The 19,517-nt window shown below is 42.1% G+C and overlaps 1 non-coding gene across 1 annotated transcript; it reads left to right on the top strand.

The window, feature by feature from the left end:
• Positions 1-14,421: 14,421 nt before the first annotated feature.
• On the top strand, positions 14,422-14,528 carry LOC125592094. Its single transcript, XR_007327944.1, has one exon. It is a non-coding gene; the product is annotated as a small nucleolar RNA R71 (small nucleolar RNA).
• Positions 14,529-19,517: the final 4,989 nt, after the last annotated feature.

Genomic DNA, 19,517 nt, shown 5'->3' with positions numbered 1-19,517 from the left:
ATTATAGAAGATTAAATAAAATATAAATAAAAACATCAATATGGTATAAATAATACATATGACAAAGAAATATGCGATATGGAGATTAATAATATATATTTTTAATAACCTAAATATGTAACAGAAGATATTTTGGATAATAACTAAGGTTATACAAATTCTTTATTCATTTCACATTTGCTCACCATCCTAAATATATTAAAAATAGAAAAAAAAATTGTAAGTTTTATTCATTTCTAATTCAATTTACTATTTATATTTTTATTACATAGAAGTAATATATTATAATATAGATATTAAATATAACATTATTTGAATCGGGAAAAACCTCTATTAGATAAAAGCACATTGTACCGAATGTTGAGATATAACTATGCATTTATTAATCACATCTTTTTGGTTCTTAAAATTATGTTTTTGACTCACAGATTAGGGCTGAGATTCATCATCTTCTCTCTCCTTTGGTTGCGGTGAGAGAGCAGATGTTTACGAGAACCTGCTATTCCATGGGAAATCAAAGCTGGCTAGTGGTTGATCTTCCCACACGTCTGATGGACATCTCTTCTAACTCGCGTTGGCAGCTACCTTTCATACGAAGCTGTCTCGTGAGTCCGTATACAACCCAGAGCGCATCAAATGTTATTTGGATTGAGATGACTCAATTCCTCCTCGATGAAGTCCATCCCTTGTACCACCACTTGTGTGGTCAAGTGTTCTCATCAGATCGTGGGTTCCGTACACTCACAGAAGAAGGCTGCCGTAGAGCACGTATTCATATTTACTTGTCACCTCTGTTCGCGGCGACATCTGAGAAATGTAGCGCTCTCTACTACTTTTTTCCTTGTCTAGCTAACTTCTTATTAACTTTCTTAACGCTTTCCTGTCTTCAGCTGCTGCACTAGAGAAACTGGTGACGCTGGCAAAGGAGATGTCAGCCCGTTTCTACTCTGGCCTTTCCGCGGCAACCCCACACTTCAAAATTCAAGCTTGTGCTCTCCGAGAAGTCTCCTTTGCCATGGATGGTCCATACTGGACTGCCACGAAGACTGTTATGTTCAAAGTGTAGAAGCCGTAAAACCGGATCGATACTAACGATAATATAAATACGATGTTAAGGAAAATATAGACGATTCGAAACCGAAATCTAAATGAAACCATGGAGTCGAGACGAATCTCTTTCCTTAACTCTTAATATTCGCTCCGTTAGTGCGACGGATCTGTACGAACATGAGTCCCTAGATAAAACCATGATGGGTTATCACGCGGCACTCGTGAAGAACCTCTACGAACTAATAATCTACGAAACACTCTCTAGACTTACGCTTAGGAGTTTTGTTGGTATTTAGCTTTCGAAAAAATTAAGAAATGAATGAAGAGGAGGCGAGTATTTAAAGAAGAGAACCGGATTTGATTTTCGAAACTGTTGCACAGGTTTAGTGAAAATATCTCTGAAATCTTGGGAGTGGTGAGTTGAGAAACTTTCTCCGCAAGATCTCTCTTCTGTTGACTCGTTATGATCCATTTCGAACAGACAAACTTCGTGTCGTTTTTAGATAAACTACGTGTCGTTTATACACGAACATCATACTGTTTTTTAGAAATGAAATGGCAAAAATGTAGAGCTTAACCTGTCCAAAAAGAATATTCTAATTGGGCCAGATGCCCTCCACCAAGCCCAAGCCCAAGCCCAGGCCCACGCACGCGCCGCCGCCGCCGTCTTCCCATATATAAACATCTCACTTTTGCTCCTCTTCCCCGATGTGGGACAAACTCATACTTCTCTATTACTATTTCTGGGCTTTTCATTTAAATGAAACCCAAAAACATTTCTTTTCACTTATGAACAAAGTCATTGGGCTTTATTGATCCAACAATCCCCCACATGAATAGAAATGACTCTTCTAAACATATGCTGACTAAATGCAGACTCAATAGACTCTAAAAACTATACTTATTCTAATCCTGACTAGACTAAACAGACTTATCGAGAGTGTTTGCGAAAAATTCACTGTGTTTGAGGGTCTGATTGGTAATGGCTGTAGCTTTAAAATTTTTGCTGTAGAAAAAAATCTGTAGACTTTTTGCTGTGGCTTTACATTTTATTGCTGTAAAATTTTATAGAAAGCACTAAAAAATTGCTTTGGATATTTAGCTATGCAGAGCACTTGTACAGCTGTAGGTTATTTCACGAGCTGTGGTTTCAAAAAAAAGTTAAAATTTGATTGCTCTGAATTTGGTGCTGTGGAAATAAATAGAGCTGTAGACAGCACCTACAGCAACTACCAATCACCCCCTGAGTTGGTGACATTTTTAAGCCTTGAACCACTCATAGTTAATATCTCTCGGGTTTACTTTACCAAAAGGTGAACATGATGTCTTGAACCAACCGGTGTTTTATGTAAACCGAGACAACAGACATAACGCAGCTTCATTTTCTCGTAGAACTTAGTTCTCTATTGTGTTCATTGTGGCCCTGAACTATTCCTGGTTTTCATGAGTGAACTTAGAGAATATAGCCTTGCATTCATTCTCTTAGAAACGGCCCCATTTCACACTCATTAGGTGATTGACCATGAAAAGTATTGAGTAATACTCCGCTTAGAAGCTATGGAATCATTAAAAGCTTCTGCTTATCCTTCACACATTCATTAGCACTTTTATCATCTTAGGAGCTGGGAAGAGACTACTTTGTGTCAAGTGCTTTGGTTAGATTCTGTTTGATTTTATTTTCCCTTTGAACCTACGTCTTGGGATCTCCAGTCATGATAGGTAGGGTTGCAATCAAGCATCCTCATTCGTTATAGGCTTCCAACCCATTCCTTTTGATGATTTAGCAACAACATCTCGTGGCAAACCTTTAGTAAATGGATCAGCTAGGTTGTCAGCCGATTTGATGTAGTCTATTGTGATTACGCCATTTGAGATAAGTTGTCTAATGGTTTTATGTCATCTTCTGATGTGACGAGATTTACCATTGTAGAAATTATTCTGAGCCCGAGCTATTGCTGATTGACTATCACAATGTATGCGTATAGCTGGCACAAGTTTCTCCCACATAGGAATATCTTCCAAAAAAATTCTAAGCCACTCAGCTTCTTCTGCTGCTTTGTCTAAGGATATGAACTCAGATTCCATGGTAGATCTGGCTAACACTGTTTGTTTGGTAGATTTCCATGATATTGCTGCTCCTCCTAGTGTAAAGACATATCCACTTGTGGATATTGAGTTTTTAGAATCTGGTATCCAGTTAGCATCACTGTATCCTTCTAAAACTGCTGGTTCTTTACCATAGTGAAGCTCAAAATCTTTGGCGTAGCGCAAGTAAATGAGTACCCTCGTTATAGCTTTCCAGTGTGTATGACCTGGATTACTTGTATATCGACTAAGTACGTTAAGTGCATGTGCCAGATTCGGTCTAGTACAATTGGTCAAGTACATGAGACTTCCGATCACACGTGAATACTCGTTTTGTGAAACCGCTTCACCTGAATTCTTTGTCAAGTGCATTTGGGGATCTAACGGGGTTTTTGCCGTACTATTAGAGTAATTTTTAAATCTCTCTAATATTGTTTGAGCATAATGAGATTGGGTTAAGATAATTCCGTTTGAATTTCTTGTGACTTTAACCCCGAGAATTATATTTACTAATCCCAAGTCTTTCATCTCAAATGTCCCTTTGAGGATGTTCTTTGTTTGATTGATAATGTCTTTATTGCTTCCAATAATGAGCATATCATCTACATATAAACATAGCAAAACATACGCATTTTTGGTAGTTTTGTAGTATATGCATTTGTCACATTCATTTATTTTGAAACCATTTGACATCATTGTATTGTCAAATTTTTCGTGTCATTGTTTAGGAGCTTGTTTACGCCCATAAAGTGACTTTACAAGTCGACATACTTTGTCTTCCTGTCCGGGAATGACAAAACCTTCAGGTTGTTTCATGTAAATTTCCTCTTCTAAATCCCCATTTAGAAAAGCAGTTCCTACATCCATTTGATGGATTTCTAAGTATCTTAAGGCTGAAATTGCTATCATCAGTCTTATTGATGTTATTCTCGTCACTGGAGAGTATGTATCAATATAGTCAAGGCCTTCCTTTTGTCGGAATCCTTGAACTACAAGCCTAGACTTGTATTTTCCACCAGGTTTTCGTGTCATTATCCATTTATTCCCTAATACTTTGCAGCCAGGTGGTAAATCCGTTATGTAATAAGTATAATTTTGCATGATCGAATCAAATTAACTTCTGACAGCTTCGTTCCAGAATGGAGCTTCTGGTGAAGCCATGGCTTCTGCCAAATTTTTTTTGGAACATTTCTACTAAAAATGCCATTAGGAAATCTTCTCCAAAAGATTTTTCTTTTCGAGCTCTTTTGCTCCTTCGAGGTTCATCTTTTTCTCCATTTTCTGAAATATCATTTATAGAAATCTCGACGTTTGTTTCTGTAACACCCCCGAACCGTTTTAGACATCGGTCAGTCAGCCGGGCAACAATCAAACAAGAACATGCCCGAACGACCTTCTTCTGCCAAGTCCAGAAGTGTCACAACGGGTTTAGAATAGACTTTCCAAGTCACAAAACATAATTCTATAACCCAGAATATCCATAAAACTCGTTTTCTCTAATCTTCGGCCTGAGGCTTTGCAACCCGTACCGAGTAATAGAGTTGTGTTAGGTTGGACTAACCTAATATCAGATTCAACACGTCACGAATATAAAACATACTTTATTTTATATATATAAAACATGAAGTTCACAAGACCAAAATATTATACATAGGGTCCATGGACGCAGTCGAAAGTAAAACATACATTCATATATCTTGAAAATGAGTCTTTAGCAAAAGATGATCAATCTACACCAGCTCCTACAGTTCCGCGAGTGCTACGGTCCTCTCTACTGGTCACCTGCAAAAAGGATGTGAGGAGTGAGTGAACTAGTTTCACTCAGTGAGCCGGGGTTCCCTATCTAGCATATACAACTACCCGTCATTCTAAACTAACCCCAAACACAAGCAAGACGGGTAGTTCAACAATCAATATTCAAATATTAAATTTTAAATGATTAAGCAGTAAACAATTAAACCATAATAAATCCAAACACTCTTTATGAGTGTCATCACATCAATCAACCATATATATACTCCTAGGGCCCAACAGAATCATTCTTCCTCCACATAAGGGACACCGGCAATCCCTTCACTATTACACCACACAGGCGTAGGCGCTCGGGAATCGCCCGGTCACGGTCCTCAATCGGAATCGCCGTGCCCCGGTCCTCTATCGGACTCGCCGGGGGCTGTCACATCCACGTGTGACACTCGGCCTTGGTGATCAAGCCAAGTTAAACCGAGCCCACCACTTTCCGGACCACGACCGGCTTAGTGGTACCATTTGAGGAAGCAATGACCTGCAAACTACTACTAGAACCACCACGAGGTTCTCATACAACAGTACCAACACGAGGTACACACTATAACAACATATAATAATCACACAATCACAATAATCCGGGTGCTTAGACTAGTCTTGCTATCCACTTAGCCCAGACATCGTCTCAAGCCTCGGATCCACAAACTGACACCTAGACCGGTCCGACAATCCTAGCTCGGAAACCGTCTCCGATGTCAGGGACCTGCATTAAAAACACGTTAACAAACAATTAACCGTGACTCACAGTGATTAAGCGATGTGGCTTGACTTTCTGATTCCGGAAGCTGACCAAACCCTTTTTATCCCCTCCAATCTTCATCTTGATTCCGTACCGTTAATCCCGCAATTCTGTACCGTTAATCCTGCAATCTTGTAACATGTCTTGCTTCTCCGAGCAATTCTCTAATTTATTTATTTTCTTTTCTTTCCTTTCTTTTTCTTTTATTTCTTTTCCCTTTATTTCTTTTCTGCTCTTTCTCTCTCTTCTCCTCTCTTTTGGTCGTTGATGTTGTGAGAAAATGGCAAAGGTCCACCTTCCTTTTATAGTAAAACCAGATGAATAGATTTGTGACAGCTGCCCCACCTTCTCTCTTTGATGACCACGTCACCTTGACCTTGTCATTCTCTTCTTTTTCCACGTAGTGTCTCCCCTCCAAGATGGACACGTAATGATGACAATGCAAGGCAAAATATGATTCACTCTTCTCCTCTTCTCTCTTGGACACGTGATTGTCAAATATAAAATATTTCTTTGTCTCTTCTTTCCTTTTAAGCATGATTAACTAACCCAAATTTGGTGACCAAAACTCCACATTCATTGGTCACTACTCTTTGAAAAATGGTTTAATTATCCAATTAAGCTATTGACTTACATTTAATGACATTGCACCATATCATTAAACTGTAGTCAAATTTCGATGACTCCACTTCCCGCCGATACTATTCCGAGCCTTCTCTTTTTTTTTTTTTTTAGACGGAGTATTACATCCTCCTCCCCTTATAAGAATTCGTCCCCGAATTCTCTAGGGTTTCGATGGATCCCCCTCTTCCATCACTACATCTTCATGGAAGAACTCTGGATGCGATGCTTTGAATCTCGACTCATCCTCCCAGGTCACGACCACACGGTTTCGCTTACCCAAGAAGACTTGGACTTGAGGAATCTCTCGGTTCTTTAGTTTCCGTATTCGACGTTCACCTACTCGGATCGGCCCCTCTAGATAAGTGAGGTTTGTTTGCAGGTTTTCGATTTGATCCATCTCAATAGCTTTGGGATCATGAACATGTTTCCGTAGCATTGATACATGAAACACCGGATGCATCCTCATTTCTTCAGGTAGGTGGAGACGATAAGCTACCTCTCCGATTCGTTCTATAATCTGATAAGGTCCGATGAATCTTACCGCTAGTTTCCCGACTTTCCCGGATCGATCTTTTCCTTTCTGAGCTGACACCTTTAGATAAACCCAATCACCAATACTGAACACCACTTCTCGCCTTGATTGATCAGCGTACTTCTTTTGCCTATCCTGCGCTTTCTTCATATTGGTTTGAATGATCTCCAACTTTTTCGTCGTCTCTTCTACAATTTCGGGTCCGAACTCTCTTCTTTCTCCAACTTCGGTCCAGCACAAAGGTGTTTTGCATGGCCTCCCATAAAGCGCCTCATATGGTGCCATACCTATGCTAGAATGAAAGCTGTTGTTGTAGGAGAATTCGATTAATGGTAAATGCTTTTCCCAGCTTCCCGCCCAATCCAATATACACATCCGCATCATATCCTCTATGGTGCGAATGGTTCTTTCGGTTTGGCCGTCCGTCTCGGGATGATACGCAGTGCTTATGAATAACTTAGTTCCCACTGCTTCTTGTAACGCCTTCCAAAAATTTGAGGTGAATCTAGGATCTCGATCTGAGACTATATCTGTTGGCACACCATGCAACCTCACAATTTGGTCCACATACATCTCTGCCAATACTTCTACCTTATCAGTTTCCTTCATAGGTAACAAGTGCGCCACCTTCGTCAGTCTGTCAACAATCACCCATATTGTGTTATTTGATCTACCTCGAGCCGGGGGTAACCCAGTGATGAAATCCATGGATATGGAATCCCATTTCCACTGAGGTACTGGTAAGCTTTGTAACAACCCTCCTGAAATCTGATGCTCGACTTTGACTTGTTGACAAGTTTGACATTGAGCCACCCATCGCGCCACTGATTTCTTCATTCCTGGCCAATGATAATACCTTCGGATATCTCGATACATTTTCGTACTCCCGGGGTGGATACTGAGTAACGAATGATGCGCCGACTTCAAAATCTCATCTCGTAGCCTTTCTCCATGTGGTACTGAGATCCTTCCATTAGTAAAAGTGTACCATCTGATGCCACATGATAGCCACTTGGGTTTGCACCTTCATGATTCTTGACTTCCTCGATGATTCTCTTTAGCTTTTCATCACATTCTTGCTCTTTTCTGATCCGTGCGAGTAAACCTGCTTGGTTTACGGCACGCATGCCTAAAGGCTCACTTGGTTCTCCTTCAATTGCCCGTAATGTCATCAACTTGAGTTCATTCGATAACGCTTCCACTTCCTTTCCAACATTGGATGCCATCTTTCTACGACTTAGTGCATCTGCGACTACATTAGCTTTGCCTGGATGATATTGAATCTTCAGGTCGTAATCCGCCACAAACTCAATCCATCGCCTTTGTCGGAGGTTCAAATCAGGCTGTGTGAACAAGTACTTGAGACTTTTATGATCTGTGAATACTTCCACGACTTCTCCATATAAGTAAGATCTCCAAATCCTTAACGCAAACACCACTGCCGCCATTTCTAAATCGTGTGTTGGGTAGTTCTCTTCATGTTTCCTGAGTTGCCTTGATGCATAAGCAATTACTTTGCCTTCCTGCATCAACACACAACCCAACCCAACCCTAGAAGCATCTGCGTACACAGTGTAAGGTTTACCTTGTTCAGGTAATGCCAATACTGGTGTTGTGGTCAAAGCTTTCTTCAGTCTCTGAAATGCTTCATCTGTTTCTTTTCCCCAGATGAACGAAACTCCTTTTCCGGTCAACTTCGTCAAGGGCTTAGCGATCGAAGAAAAGTTCTTGACGAACTTTCGATAATACCCGGCTAACCCGAGGAAACTTCTTACCTCGGTTACCATTGATGGCCTTTGCCATTCCTCGATGGCTTTCACCTTTTCCGAATCTACGGAAACTCCTTCTCCAGACACACGGTGCCCCAAGAACCCGATCTCTCTTTTCCAGAAAGAACACTTGCTGAACTTGGCATACAGCTTCTGGTTTCTTAACCGTTCCAACACTAGCTTCAAGTGTGCTTTGTGCTCGACCTCTGTCTTGGAATATATTAAAATGTCATCGATGAAGATTATCACGAACTTGTCGAGATAATCGTGGAAGACTTCATTCATCAATCTCATGAAGGCCGCCGGTGCATTAGTAAGGCCAAAAGGCATTACGACGAACTCATATTGTCCATAACGAGTTCTAAACGCAGTTTTCATGACATCACCTTCTGAAATCGGAATCTGATGATAGCCCGACGCCAAGTCGATCTTCGAAAACAAACTTGCTCCCCTTAGCTGATCCAACAACTCGTCTATCCCCGGAAGAGGATACTTATCTTTGATGGTGATATTGTTGATTCCTCGATAATCAATGCAAAGCCGCATGATACCATCCTTCTTCTTAACAAATAAGACCGGAGCTCCCCATGGTGAAGAGCTATGTCTTATGAAACCTTTCTCCATTAAATCTTCAAGTTGTTTCTTCAACTCTGCTAACTCTGCAGGTGCCATGCGGTAGGGAGTCTTTGCTATCGGCTTAGCTCCAGGTTCCAAGTTAATTGTGAAAGGGTTACTCCGAGGTGGAGGTAACTCTTTCAACGCTGCAAACACATCCTCGAACTCTTGTACTACCGCAATATCTGTAATTTCAACTCCATTGCTAGCGGATCCTTCACTAGCAGTTACTGTTACCAGATACGCTTCTCCATCCTTGAGCAAATCTTCCACTCTCAAGGCAGCTACTAAAGACACATACTTACTTGGACTGATCCCGTAGAATACTATTTGCCGTTGCCCGTTCTCCTTGAACGAAATACGACCTTTTACACAATCTAATTGTGCCCGATAGCCTGATAACCAATCCATGCCCAAGATAACTTCATATCCTTTTAAGGGCACCACGAACAAATCTGCCAAGAACATCTTCTCGCAAATGACTAATGGAACTCTTCTGAGGCATTCTTTTGCTTGGAGGGTTTGGTCTCCGGGAGTCATTACAGCCACATCCATCCTGTCAATCACAAATGATCCCACAAACTCGGCAGCTACCTCAGGGGTCACAAAACTATGTGTTGCCCCGGAGTCGAACAATACATGTGTGGGACGCCCCGCAACATGTAAAGTTCCTGCCACAACATCAATATATATCAACAACATAATAATTATCCAACATAAATTAACCAATCCATCACAAGCAATCACACAACACAAAATCAATCTAGTAAGGTTAAAGAACCCAAATACCTGTGATGGGACCCTTAGATGGGCCTGGAGGTTTAGTATCCTCTAGTTCTAAAGCGTAAACTCTACCTCCTATAGCTTGCCTTTTTGGCGGTGGTGCGATTGCAGGTGGAGCTGGAGGAGGATGGACAGTGATTGGCGTAGCTGGGATAGGACGGTTGACGCTTGATGTTAGGAGTTTTCAAGGCTCCTAAGACAAATGTTGTAGTATAGTGATTGTCGAACCAGTTCTGAGGGATATCAAAGCACTGAGAATGCAAGTACTCACTTAATCTAAGTGCAACCAATGATTTAGATGGGTTTTAAGCTATGACTAAAACTAGAAAGCAATAACAGAATGATACTTTCTTGACTAAGGGAAAATAGAACTCATGGGCATAGGGATTAGACCTTGGGTGATCAAGTATCGAACTAAGGATGGCAAATGATCAATCAAACTATCAACCTTAAGCCTAGACACAATTCTAAGCAAGCTCTATGTCTAGATGAATACTCATTTGCTAACATATCTCAAACATCAAATGTCTTTGGTTGAATAATATGAAAGCAATCATTACTAACAAGTCTATTAGCTATCTTAGCATCTTTAACAACAAATGTCTTTGGCAAAGTATACTAAAAGCTTAGGAGAGTTGTCTCAGGCATTTCATCAAACACCTTTCGGGTGGGAAATGCCTATTGATCAACTTTTGAGTGGCCAACTCAGAAGATGCATTAAGAATACTCTACTAGCAAGGAACAAGAATGATCTACACTAAAACATCCTAGAACTAACCTAATCACTCTTAATCTCCCTAACCCATGAATTCAAAAGGTGATTACTCACTAATCTCCATGATTCCTCTTAAACCCATATTGGATTTCAGATTAATCATTCAGAGAAAATACAGATAATAGAATAGAAATCAACAGTAGAACATGTGATCAATGAATCAAAGAGATCCCCTTTTTCCAGGTTTTTGGTGGTTTTCTTCAGAACAAAAGATAGCCCTGCCTCCTGGTGGCTTACAGAGTATTAAAACATAGGTTTAGAAAATAAAAACGTGCATCATGAAATGACCAAAAGGCCCTTGAGAAATCATAAGTTCGAGCAGAAATAAAACGCGGAGCGACCTCCGCTCGTCGCTCCGAGTAGTCGCTCCACACTTCGGGAGCGACCTCGCTGTGTCGCTGCGAGAGGTCGCTCCGGACTCGTTCTCGCGTTCCCGAGTGATGAAAATGCGAGCGACCTCCGCTCGTCGCTCCGAGTAGTCGCTCCATGCTTCGGGAGCGACCTCGCTGTGTCGCTGCGAGAGGTCGCTCTGGCTCCATTGTGTTGTCGTCATGCGATAGAAATGCGAGCGACCTCGGGGTGTCACTCTGGCCAAGTCGCTCTGGGCTTCGGGAGCGACCTGGAGTGGTCGCTCTGATAGGTCGCTCCGGGTCAGTTTTCGGCTTCCACCGGGATGAAATGGCGAGCGACTTCTCCGCATCGCTCTGGTAAGGTCGCTCTGAAAAGGCAGGTCAGAGCGACTTGCTGGTGTCGCTCCGGGAAGTCGCTCCCAACGCTCTGCTCGTCCAATGATCATCTTTACACCTCCTTTGAGCTCCAAATGCATCCAAATAGCCCCAAGAACTCCATGTGGCACTCCAATACCTAATAGAGACTCATGTATGCAAAATGCAACCTAAACATGTCTAAATCCTAATCTCTATAATGAAAATAATTATGAATGAATGGATAAAACAATGCAAATATGCAAGGTATCAACTCCCCCAAACTTGTTCTTTTACTTGTCCACAAGTGAACTTTCTAGAACTCATAGGGAGAGAGGTTTGAAAATGGGAGCTCTTAGCCAAAAGAAACACAACTAGCACTCAATTCAACATCTAATCCAGCATGAGCACACTCTCTTATTACACTCTAGCTTCTCTAGGCCTATCTCAACTCTTTTTGCCCTTAAACTCATCATCATGCATCCACACATTCAAATCAACCAAATCTCACATTCATTAAGCACAAAACATCAGGTGAATTCTTGCAAATGGTAAGTTGGTCCAAGTCATTTGGTTGGGTGAGGGAAGACTTTTATTCAAGTGATTCAAGAGGTTCGAAACATAAAATCTTTAAGGTGGTTTACTCTCGAAACAAGTAGCCTTGACATTGCACATAATATATCTAAGAAAGGGATCAACTCATGCATACAATGCTCAATCTCCATTGTTCTACCCTTTTCCCAAACATACAATTACACAATCATTCTCAAATGCCAAACCCAACTCACATCTCTCACCAAAAGATCCTAAGAACATTAACTCCTTCTCTTTGAAATCTACAAGGGATTTTTCACAACCTCAAAACATTACTTAGCTCCTAACAACTTTGCTAGCCCCCTTTTTCTTTCTTTTTCGTTTCTTTTCATATTTTATTTCTCTTTTTTTTTTTTTTTTTTAGATGGGGGCCAAGACTTTTCATAACTTGAGCTAGAGGTTTTTCTACTTATCCCAATAAGACAATTCACTTAAACACAAAGAGTCATTTCTTTTCCTTTTTCATTGCTCCCAAATCATAATCACAACTCTCACCTCCCACCTATAGCTAGACAATAGAGTGCCCAATCTAGCAAGAATGAAGATCAAGCATTGTCGTTCCCGATACTCTCAACATTATGCACATGTAAGACTTTCCGAAGAAGGCCTCACTCATCAAACAATGAAAGCTTAAAAGGAGGGAAAGGTTTTGGGAGTGGTCTACCACTAGAGTTTGTCAGAATAAGATTGGCATAAAGGATGTGACAACTCAGGTGTGTATAGCCATGACTCAGTACACAAGGGACCATGAGCAAGAAGCATTAAGTTCGTTTAGTTCAAATAAGGTTGTAGTTGGCTTCAAAGACTGAGTTTCAGCAATCAACAAGTTTCAGGAAGAGTCTTCAAGGCTCGAAGCATACAAGTGTTTTTGAGAGGTGCATAAGCTATTCAGGTGCAAGTAGTGTTCTTTACAAGGCATTTCAACTCATTGCTCCCAATGCAAGTAAATGCAACCTATATGCTCTAGACTCTCCTAGAAGTGCCAATGATGCAAACTAAATGAATTTTTTTTTTATGCAAATATATATGTATAATGCAATGCATGAGACTCAAAATCATCAAAGCAAACGTGATCAAATACTTGGTACCGCCCCCAAACTTAAATGACACAGTCTCTGTGTTGTCAAGGAGAGAGAGATACCCAAAAAGAGAAAACTAATATGCAAAAACGAAATGGTATATACAAGGGAAAGTAGTGTGTTACCTTCTATGGAGAATGAGTAGAGGGAGATGCTCCCTCCTCGTCGTCCTCAGGTGGTAACTCTTCAAGGTGCTCATCAGCAAGAGTGCCCATCTCTTCAATGTAGAAGGCTTGCCCGAACACAGTTGGTTTCTTCATTTTCTCCTTGATGTCAAAGTGGAGAACATGCCCTTTACCCAAATGGAGATCAATCGTGCCCGCTTTCACCTTAACAATTGCTCCTGCTGTAGCTAAGAATGGCCTTCCAAGAATCAATGGGTCTTGAGCCTCCTCACCCATCTCAAGCACCACAAAATCTGTAGGTATCTCATATTTTCCAATCTTCACAGGTAGGTCCTCTAAGATGCCCACAGGGTACTTCACTGAACGATCAGCTAACACCAGAGAGAGTTTACACTTCTTGTACTGAGTGAATCCAAGCTTCTTTGCAACAGACAAAGGCATCACGCTGACACTAGCTCCCAAATCGCAGAGACATTTCTCAAATATCATAGGTCCAAGAGCACAAGAAGAGCTTCCATCAATCTTGGAATGAAGGTTTTTCAACTCATATCCAACATGCTTCTCACTTCTAGTCTGAGACTCCAAGATTTGTTTCAGCAGGGTGTCAGTGCTGCTCCCTTGAGGAGCAAAGGAACCAGATGAGGGGTTTTGATGAGGTTGATAGCTGCCTTGCTGGTTGTTTCGAGGCGGATAACCACTCTGTTGGTTGTTGGGGTAGGATTTCTGTTGGTAGTTGTTGTACTGAAAGTTGGGCTCTTTTTTGTACCAGCTACCATTGTTGTTGATGAAACACAGGTCTTCCTGACCTTCCAAGCCCTCAACCTCATGGACAACAGGTGGTGTATCTTGGCTTGGGTTACCAACAAAGTGCAGCTGCTCTTGTGTGGCTTTATCAGCAAGGAGGATGTCGATCTTATCCTGTAGAGCTTTCAACTCCTTCCTCGTCTGCTTATCATCTGTTCGACTGCTTCTGTCGTGGTCTCCACTGTAGACTGCATCACTCTTTACCATGTTGTCAACCAGCTCCTCTGCATCTTCCTCAGTTCTCCCCAAGAAGAACCCATTGCTAGTTGTATCCAGTCTGGCCCTGTACTTAGGAAGAGCACCACGGTAGAATGTGCTCAGCAAGCTCTCCTTAGAGAAACCATGGTGTGGGCATTGAGCTTGGTAGCCTTTGAATCTCTCCCAGGCTTCACTGAATCCTTCCAAGTTCTTCTGTTGGAAACTGGAGATCTCATTTCTCAGCTTAGCAGTTCTTGAGGATGAGAAGAATTTCTCCAAGAATGCTCTCTTGCACTCATCCCAAGTGGTGATAGAGTGTCTGGGTAGAGACTTCTCCCACTGATGTGCCTTATCCCCCAAAGAGAAAGGGAATAGCTTGAGCTTTAAGGCATCTTCGGACACACCATTGGTTTTTGACAACCCACAGTAGGTGTCGAACCTATCCAAGTGATCAAATGGGTCCTCCAGAGCCAAGCCATGATACTTGTTGTTCTCGATCACGTTGAGGAGTCCTGACTTGACCTCAAAGTTGTTGGCTGCCACAGCTGGTGCTCGGATTCCGAATCTGTGACCATGTATGTTGGGGCGGTCGTAAGTGCCAATGGGTCGAGCTGCCCGCGGTTGGTGTTCTGCCCCTTGCGGTGGATCTGCCATATCAATATCCAAGTGGGCCTGGTGTTCTTCTTCTCTTCTAGCTCTAGCACACTCCCTCTCAAAAGCTCTGATGTCTGCTACTATTGGAACTAGGTTTGATGGACCCCTGCTCCTCAAGTTCATACACCTGAAAGTGAAAGGTAGGTGAAGAAGAAGAATCAGTAACAAAACAAAATTAAAATGACTTAGTCTCAAGCAAGTGACTAAATCTCAATGTTTAAATCTACTCAGAATTTGGCAAGGGCGCCAATTTGATGTTAGGAGTTTTCAAGGCTCCTAAGACAAATGTTGTAGTATAATGATTGTCGAACCAGTTCTGAGGGATATCAAAGCACTGAGAATGCAAGTACTCACTTAATCTAAGTGCAACCAATGATTTAGATGGGTTTTAAGCTATGACTAAAACTAGAAAGCAATAACAGAATGATACTTTCTTGACTAAGGGAAAATAGAACTCATGGGCATAGGGATTAGACCTTGGGTGATCAAGTATCGAACTAAGGATGGCAAATGATCAATCAAACTATCAACCTTAAGCCTAGACACAATTCTAAGCAAGCTCTATGTCTAGATGAATACTCATTTGCTAACATATCTCAAACATCAAATGTCTTTGGTTGAATAATATGAAAGCAATCATTACTAACAAGTCTATTAGCTATCTTAGCATCTTTAACAACAAATGTCTTTGGCAAAGTATACTAAAAGCTTAGGAGAGTTGTCTCAGGCATTTCATCAAACACCTTTCGGGTGGGAAATGCCTATTGATCAACTTTTGAGTGGCCAACTCAGAAGATGCATTAAGAATACTCTACTAGCAAGGAACAAGAATGATCTACACTAAAACATCCTAGAACTAACCTAATCACCCTTAATCTCCCTAACCCATGAATTCAAAAGGTGATTACTCACTAATCTCCATGATTCCTCTTAAACCCATATTGGATTTCAGATTAATCATTCAGAGAAAATACAGATAATAGAATAGAAATCAACAGTAAAACATGTGATCAATGAATCAAAGAGATCCCCTTTTTCAAGGTTTTTGGTGGTTTTCTTCAGAACAAAAGATAGCCCTGCCTCCTGGTGGCTTACAGAGTATTAAAACATAGGTTTAGAAAATAAAAACGTGCATCATGAAATGACCAAAAGGCCCTTGAGAAATCATAAGTTCGAGCAGAAATAAAACGCGGAGCGACCTCCGCTCGTCGCTCCGAGTAGTCGCTCCACACTTCGGGAGCGACCTCGCTGTGTCGCTGCGAGAGGTCGCTCCGGACTCGTTCTCGCGTTCCCGAGTGATGAAAATGCGAGCGACCTCCGCTCGTCGCTCCGAGTAGTCGCTCCATGCTTCGGGAGCGACCTCGCTGTGTCGCTGCGAGAGGTCGCTCTGGCTCCATTGTGTTGTCGTCATGCGATAGAAATGCGAGCGACCTCGGGGTGTCACTCTGGCCAAGTCGCTCTGGGCTTCGGGAGCGACCTGGAGTGGTCGCTCTGATAGGTCGCTCCGGGTCAGTTTTCGGCTTCCACCGGGATGAAATGGCGAGCGACTTCTCCGCATCGCTCTGGTAAGGTCGCTCTGAAAAGGCAGGTCAGAGCGACTTGCTGGTGTCGCTCCGGGAAGTCGCTCCCAACGCTCTGCTCGTCCAGTGATCATCTTTACACCTCCTTTGAGCTCCAAATGCATCCAAATAGCCCCAAGAACTCCATGTGGCACTCCAATACCTAATAGAGACTCATGTATGCAAAATGCAACCTAAACATGTCTAAATCCTAATCTCTATAATGAAAATAATTATGAATGAATGGATAAAACAATGCAAATATGCAAGGTATCAACGCTGCACTGGGTAGAGATGTGCCCTTTCTTTCCACACGTGAAACATGTAGGATTGTAGGAGTTTGACTGAAAGGATCCAGGTTTCTTCCCATAGCATTCACTTGACTTATGGCCTATCTTGCCACAGTTAAAGCATTTCCCTGTGAACAGAGATCGTCGACTTGGCCCTCCCGACTCCTTTTCCTTATCTTTACCCTTAAAAGATCTTTGGTTTCCACCATACTTTCCTTCTTGATGCTGCTTGGATTTCTTAGTTGCCGCCTTCTCAGCTTCCAATCCAATCTCCACATTCACAGCCTTTTCCACTAGCTCGGTCAGACTCTCGTAGTTCCCGACTGCCAGTCTATTTTCTAACTCTGGTTTTAGACCAAACATAAAGTTAGAGATCATGGTTTCCTCATCATCTTGTCCTCGTAGCACGTGTCATCGCAGTCGCATAAATTCAGATTCATATTCTCTAACCGTCTTATCTCCTTAAACCAAGTTTGCAAACTGGCGTTGAAGCCTTCGCTTGGATTCAGGAGTAAAGTACTTGCGTTCAAATTCTTTTTTGAATGCCGCCCAAGTGGTGACCAGATATCCTACTTGGCGATCCCTACTCTCCCACCATTCTGCTGCGTCTTTGTCTAAGTAATACACTGCCATCTTCTTCTTAGACTCTTCGGAACACGTCAGCGTCTCAAAGTTTTTCTCCATAATTCGAAGCCACTGGTCGGCTTGAAATGGATCTGTACCTCCTTCAAAATGTGGTGTCTTCATATTCTTCATGGCAGCTATCAATGGTAACATCGGTGTAATAACTGAAGGTTGTGGTGGCACGAGTGGCTGAGGTTGCACTTGAGGTTGTTGTAGTGACCTCGCTATCACGTCATGAAGCATCTTCAAAGTGTGCTCCATTCCTTCTCCTTGTTGTGGTTGATCATGAACTTCTGGTTCAATCGGGTTGTTCCGCCTAATTGGTCTTGGTCCTTGGACACTTGACTCGCTATCATCTGTTTCTGGTCTTCCCCTTACAGTACGGTTTGGTGGAAAGTTTTCTTCTGGTGGTATCTCTTGATCATGCCCAAACAGATTGTTGTTTCTTCCTACGTTTTCTTCACTTAATCCTTGGTTAGTGTGCGGTGTTTGCACTCTCCCCTCGGATTCATATCCCAGTACCCTTCTTCTTGGGACTCTGTCTATACCCAGCATCCAATCATGTCCCCCATCACTCCTTCCCCTCCTTGCCATCTGCAATCCACAAACAAGGAATTCCTATTTAGAATACTAATTAGAGCGGGACTCTGCTGGTTTCCTAATACATCTTTTGCGACACATTTGACTCGATAAAACACGAAAAACGCGTGATTGACCGTATGATCTAAACCATGCTCTGATACCACCTCTGTAACACCCCCGAACCGTTTTAGACATCGGTCAGTCAGCCGGGCAACAATCAAACAAGAACATGCCCGAACGACCTTCTTCTGCCAAGTCCAGAAGTGTCACAACGGGTTTAGAATAGACTTTCCAAGTCACAAAACATAATTCTGTAACCCAGAATATCCATAAAACTTGTTTTCTCTAATCTTCGGCCTGAGGCTTTGCAACCCGTACCGAGTAATAGAGTTGTGTTAGGTTGGACTAACCTAATATCAGATTCAACACGTCACGAATATAAAACATACTTTATTTTATATATATAAAACATGAAGTTCACAAGACCAAAATATTATACATAGGGTCCATGGACGCAGTCGAAAGTAAAACATACATTCATATATCTTGAAAACGAGTCTTTAGCAAAAGATGATCAATCTACACCAGCTTCTACAGTTCCGCGAGTGCTACGGTCCTCTCTACTGGTCACCTGCAAAAAGGATGTGAGGAGTGAGTGAACTAGTTTCACTCAGTGAGCCAGGGTTCCCTATCTAGCATATACAACTACCCGTCATTCTAAACTAACCCCAAACACAAGCAAGACGGGTAGTTCAACAATCAATATTCAAATATTAAATTTTAAATGATTAAGCAGTAAACAATTAAACCATAATAAATCCAAACACTCTTTATGAGTGTCATCACATCAATCAACCATATATATACTCCTAGGGCCCAACAGAATCATTCTTCCTCCACATAAGGGACACCGGCAATCCCTTCACTATTACACCACACAGGCGTAGGCGCTCGGGAATCGCCCGGTCACGGTCCTCAATCGGAATCGCCGTGCCCCGGTCCTCTATCGGACTCGCCGGGGGCTGTCACATCCACGTGTGACACTCGGCCTTGGTGATCAAGCCAAGTTAAACCGAGCCCACCACTTTCCGGACCACGACCGGCTTAGTGGTACCATTTGAGGAAGCAATGACCTGCAAACTACTACTAGAACCACCACGAGGTTCTCATACAACAGTACCAACACGAGGTACACACTATAACAACATATAATAATCACACAATCACAATAATCCGGGTGCTTAGACTAGTCTTGCTATCCACTTAGCCCAGACATCGTCTCAAGCCTCGGATCCACAAACTGACACCTAGACCGGTCCGACAATCCTAGCTCGAAAACCGTCTCCTATGTCAGGGACCTGCATTAAAAACACGTTAACAAACAATTAACCGTGACTCACAGTGATTAAGCGATGTGGCTTGACTTTCTGATTCCGGAAGCTGACCAAACCCTTTTTATCCCCTCCAATCTTCGTCTTGATTCCGTACCGTTAATCCCGCAATTCTGTACCGTTAATCCTGCAATC

Source organism: Brassica napus, chromosome C8, assembly GCF_020379485.1.
Source record: "Brassica napus cultivar Da-Ae chromosome C8, Da-Ae, whole genome shotgun sequence".
NCBI classification, from domain to species: Eukaryota; Viridiplantae; Streptophyta; class Magnoliopsida; order Brassicales; family Brassicaceae; genus Brassica; species Brassica napus.
The sequence above is the reverse complement of the archived record's forward strand: the minus strand, read 5'-3'. Positions and strand labels throughout refer to the sequence as shown.